The sequence below is a fragment of the Carettochelys insculpta genome, chromosome 16 (assembly GCF_033958435.1).
Source record: "Carettochelys insculpta isolate YL-2023 chromosome 16, ASM3395843v1, whole genome shotgun sequence".
Classification (NCBI taxonomy): Eukaryota; Metazoa; Chordata; order Testudines; family Carettochelyidae; genus Carettochelys; species Carettochelys insculpta.
In genome coordinates this window covers 26,368,832-26,374,831 of record NC_134152.1, presented here as the reverse complement: position 1 = coordinate 26,374,831, position 6,000 = coordinate 26,368,832, and positions in this window count along the sequence as shown.

Genomic DNA, 6,000 nt, shown 5'->3' with positions numbered 1-6,000 from the left:
AATAAATTTAATACTTGCAAAAAATAAATAAAACGTAAGCTGACAGCCTCCTCTAGAACCAAGATCAAGCTTGGGTCATTAAAAAGACTAACTTTCCTAATTTACATGGTAAATTAGGTAGCAAGGAAACAAAACTTGTCAGATGAAACAACAGCCAGAGCCAGATTGTCCCCTGGATGGGGGAGAGCTTTCTCGATCGGGAAATAATTTCACAATGGGATCCCAACTGAGATTTTTCCATTTGATACCCCCTCTTCCACTTTCACCTTGGAGAGTGTGGTGAGGCACTAACCCAGCCCATTGAACCTGGAGCAATGGAACATAATTCAGGCAGTTTGCTAAAATCAGATAGTTTGATATATCTTTATCAATGACCTGGGTGAAGGGATGGAGTGCACCCTCAGCAAGTTCATGGATGATACTAAGCTAGGGGAAGATGTAGATACTCTGGAGAGCAGGGATAAGGTCCAGAGTGACCTAGACAAGTTGAAGGGCTGAGCCAAAAGAAATCTAATGAGATTCAACAAGGACAATTGCAGAGTCCTGCACCTGAGATGGAAGAATCCCAAGCATTGTTACAGGCTGGGGAGCAAGTAGCTAAACAGCAGTTCTGCAGAAAATGACCTGGAGAGTATGGTGGATGAAAAGCAAGATGTGAGTCAAGAGTGTATGCTTGTTGCCAAGAAGACTAACAACATATTGGACTGCATTAGTAATAGCACTGCCAGCAGATCTAGAGAAGTGATTATTCCCTTTTATTTGGCCCTGGTGAAGCCACACCTGGAGTATTGCACCCAATTCTTGGCCAGCCCATTATAGAAAGCATGTGGATACATTGGATAGAGTCCAGACGAGGCAACAAAAAATATTAGGGGGCTGGCAAACATGACTTATGAGGAGAGGCTGAGGGATTTGGGCTTATTTAGTCTACAGAAGAGAAGAGCGAGGGGGGAGTTCACAGCGGACTTCAACTACATGAAGGTGGGTTACAAAGAGGATGGAGAGATGCTGTTCTCAGTGGTGACATGACAGAACAAGGAGCAATGGTCACAAGTTGCAGTGGAGGAGGTCTAGGTTGGATATCAGTAGGAGGGTGGTAAAGCACTGGAATGGATTACCGAGGGAGGTGGTTAAATCTCCATTCCTACAGCTTCTAAGTCCCACCTTGAGAAAGCCCTGGCTGGGATGATTTAGTTGGGATTGGTCTTGCTTTTAGGGGGGAGTTGGACTCGATGACCTCCTGAGGTCTCTTCCAATCCTATGAGTCTATGAAACCCCCAACTAAAATTGTTCAGAAAAAACACTTTTTGTCATGTGTTTATTCTTCTGAGGCCCAGAAGCCATCATGTTGCATATATTTGTAAGTGAGAAACATCTCTCTTTTATTGCTAAGTGTTATAATGAAGTCAAGGGGAAAAGTGCTATTTACTTTATAATAAAAACATCTAGTGTTCATAGGCCTGGAAACATAATAACTAAAATCTCATATTTCAAGCTGTGTAAACCAGTTGATTATGTAATACAACATTATGTGATTTTCCATTTACAGTTTCACGTACGATAATAGGAAAGCAATCAGAGCATAAGGAAAGGGAACTTTAAATGGTGCTGCAGGTAATATTTCAGTAATAGCTTAACAATTGCAACTGTTTTCCTTTACCCTGAAATTCTTTCTATTTCTCTCACTCATTTAATTAAAAGAAAATCAACTTAAAACAGATGAAAAACCTGCTTAACCCAAATCTCAGCTGTGAGCAAGGAAGAAAAACTGTAAAAGTATAATAGACTAGGTTAAATTGACCTCATTTCTTAGTCTTGCTTTAGAATAAGCTGAGCATCTTCATACACTGCATAGGATGTTTGGCATTTCCAATAGTTACCGATGCTGTATTTATCGTTAGAGCCCTGCACAGATACAAGTTTGGTATCTGCATCTGCAAAACTGTTCTGCAGATATCTACAGCTCTAGATGTGGATACCTGTGGATATAAAGGGGTTATATACAGATTTGCAGGGTTCTATTTATTTGATTTTATTCATATTTTGTGGAGATGAGCTCAATTTGAAACTAAAGATCCAAGTAGTCCTGAACCTTGAAAGAAGGCAGTTCAGCTGTGAACCACATAATTCTGTCCCATCACTAACTTCCTGTGCTGTTATCACCTAACTGGGCTACCCACATGGCTCACAGCTTCTCCGTCCTTCACTAGAAGGTAATAACCGATTCATTTCTGAAGGTGAATTCTGTGCTGGGAAGTCTGTGCTCTTGGCAATAAAGTTTAAACCGTATAACTGCACATGCTAAAGGAGGCTGAGGAAGTACCTTGCTGTGGCGCACACAGGCGTGAAATCCTGGCCTTGCTGAAGTCAATGGCAAAACTCAATGGGGCCAGCCTGTCACCAACTGAAGTTTTTCACCTGACAATCACCAGCAGTAGAAGTTGTGTGTAACCTCTGCAGCCCTTTCCCCAGGAACTTCAACTCTCAGATCTCTTTATCTCAAAGGATTTCAAAGCACTTCACCAGCATATACTGGCCTTGGACACATTTTTTTGAGTTGGTCTAATCTTGAGAAGAGGTGGTGCACAGCTCCTGCTTAAATCAAACAAAATGATGGGTGCGCCATACCTTTCAGGATCAGGCCCACTTTTAGTACATGTGACAATTTGGAAAAGTACAGACAATAATATTGTTGATTCAGCATTCAGGTGGTTAAGTTGTTTTGTTACATAAAGTCCATTGGGGTGTCTCCACCAAAGAGCTGTTTGGCCTACTTCTTCATTAACTGAGAAACTGCATGAGTTAAAAAGAAGAGCAAACAAATTATCCTGAGGTATACAAACTAGCTAAGGATCTCAGTATTTCAGCAAAGTCAGTTCCTCATTTTCCGTCCCCAAACAGAGTCTCTCTAGAGTTTGTTTTCAACTGTTGGATTTGGAATAAAATCTGAGGAAGAGTCTGGGGGCCTATTAGAAAATAACTGATTTTACAAAGAAGTAAAGGTTTGCTTTATTGTGAGTAATTGGAGCAAGAGGGAGACATTGTGGTCTGTCTAGGTCCACAGAAACTCCACCTACCCAATCTTCCCTACATACTGTTACGTCTTTCAGATGAAGACAGGACAGGTCATTGACACGCCCCCCCCAGTGAAGGCAGGAGCCTAGCACTTAACAACCCTTTCATACAGCACATCACCCACTTGAGTCTAAAAGCGAAAATTTTAGTCTCATGCTCCAAACTTGAGTGCTTTTGGATCAGTGCTTAATGTAGCGGGATTTCTTGGGGGCACAGACCTGCCCAAAATCAACTAATCAGTCAACGAAGCCAGGTTGCTGAACTGCACTTTAAACCATTTTTAGAACCCTGTAAATCTGCTGATAGCTGCTTTATAGCCTCAGCCCATTTTTGCTGATCATGGATTGGATCCAGATACAAATTTTGTACCCATTCAGGGATACCTGCTTACTTCAGCTGCTGCTCTCAGATTTTTCCAGACCACTCTTCTGCTGCTGCTGCTTCTTTATCTGTCCTTTGATGCAAGGATAATGTCTGCCGATGGGGTTGATTAGTGGATATTTAAGTATCTGAGGAGTCCAAGTCGTACCTTGCAAATTTTCCCAGAGAAGCGACAGGTGTAATCTAGGAGGAGATATAGTTGTTGGCTGGACTCTTGCGCTGGTTCTTTCTTCTTTTGCTGTTTCTCTTTCTCATGAGCATGTCTGTTCTCCTCAAAGTGAGCTGTGGCTTGGTACATGGTGTGGCACCACTGTAGTCTGTCCTGTGCCAAGTTCTGCCAGTTTGTTGAGTTGATGCCTCCCTTTTTAAGGTGTACTTTCACTATGTCTTCGAAGCACTTCCACTAACCACAACCTTCCCTTCTTCCCTGCCTTGACTGAGAGAAGAACACTTGCTCTGGGAGCCAGTGTTGGGCACATGTTACACCGTGGCCAGCCCAACAGTGCTGGAGTTTCATGAATTTCTATACTGCTGATGTTGGCTGCAGAGAGAACACTGATGTTAATGCGCCAATCTTCCCAGCAGATCCTGAGCATTTTCCTGGGGCAGCGCCTCTGGAACCCCTCCAGATACTAGAAGCAACTAGAATGGGTCCAACAGCTCTGCCTCAGGAGAATTCTCAGGGTCTGCTGGGAAGATTGGTGCACTAACATCAGTGTTCTCACACCCGCAAAGAAGGATGAGGATGACAACTGCCTTGTAAATCAGGGTCTTGGTGCCTAGTTGCTGATTCCCATCACTGAAGATGCTTTTGAGCAAACTTCCAAAGGCTGTGCTGGCACAGTGGATCCTGTATTCAATTTCTGGGTAGTGCTGGCTGTTTGGGAGAGGTGGCTGCTAAGGTATGGAAAATGGCCCACATTTTCCAGAGATTCTCCACTGATTGTGGTTTGTGGAATATGAGGAGTAGTTTGGGCAACTGAAGGCTGGGAGAGTCCCTTGGTTTTCCCAGTGTTGAGAGTGAGAGGCCCCCACTGTGACAGGCACCTGCAAAAAGATTTAGGGTACTTTGCAGGTCAGCCTGTGTGCACGCAAGAAAGATGCGGTCATCTGCATATTGAAGATAGGTGACAGCAGTTCCTGTGATCTTAGCTTTTGTTTGGAGACACTGGAGATTGAAGAGTTGACCATCCATATGATACTCAATCCCAGTTCTATCAGGAAGGCAGTCACAGGTGAGAACACAGGATTAGAATCAGCAAGGTAAATGGAAAAGAGTGTTGGAGCAATGACACAGCCCTGCTTGATACCAGTGCAAATGATGAATGGCTCAGTGTCTGAGCCCTTGCACAGAATGCTGGAATGCATCCCGTCGTGGAGTAGCCTGATTATGAAATTTAATTTCTGTAGATACCCCAACCTTCACAGCACCTTCCATAGGGCATCACAATTGATAGGATCAAAGGCCTTGGTTAGAGCAGTGAATGCCGACAACAGCTCCTGGTGTTGCTCTCTGCACTCCTCCTGAATCCACCATAAAGTTCATGTCATTTGTGCCTCCGGACAGCCTGAAGCCACACTGTGATTCTGAGAGGAGTTCCTCAGCAAGGAGGAGAAGGAAGTTTTAGTATGTGGGCAAGGATATTTCCTGCAAAGAAGAGGAAAGCAATATCTCTGTAGTTCCCACAAAAAGATTTGTCTCCTTTCTTGAATATTCCAGTCACCTTGGCGTTCTTATAGTCTGGTGGAATTTTTCTGCAGTTCCAGATTTTGCTGAGGAATTGGCAAAGTTTGTGCTGAAGCATTGTTCTACCAGATTGAAAACCTCACCTGGGATGCTATCTGGGCCTGTTGTCTTGTGTTTTTCACCTGGGTGATAGCACGCCTGACTTCCTCAGAAGAAGGTTGGATCAGCAAGATGTTCCATTTCTGAACACTGTGGAATAGACTCAATGGCATCTTCAGAAGCCATGGATTTGTAGTTTAGTAGGCTCTCAAAGTGGTCCTGTCAGCACTGTTTAATGACTGCATTGTCCTTGAGGAGGATAGAGCCATCCTGGGAACATATGGGGACTGGGCCTTTGGAGTTTGGCCCAGATATCAGGAAACTTCTCACATCATTCTGGTCCATGGAATCCTGGATTTCCGAGGTCTTCTTTTGCCATTTCTTATTTTTGGTGTCATGTAGACTCCTTTGGATTTCAGCTTTGGCAGCTGATATGCCTCATTTTTTTGTTGGTTAGAGGAATCATTTTGCCAGTTACAAACTGCAGTTCTTTTCTGTTGAATTGATGCTAGGATAACCTTGCTGGTTTCATCAAACCAGTCTTGGTGCCGATGAGTGGAACGTCCTGTAGTTTCAGCACATGCGCTGTGAATAGTATTTTTAAATTGATCTCAGTGCTCTTGAATGTCAATGATGTTATCAGGCAAGTTAGGGAGTTTTGCAAACAGGTGTTGCTGGTATCTCTTGCAGATTGGTCTCATAGGTGAATGGTTGTTGGTGAGGCTTGAGGGAGGAGTATACCTCCCCAGTCTGGAGAA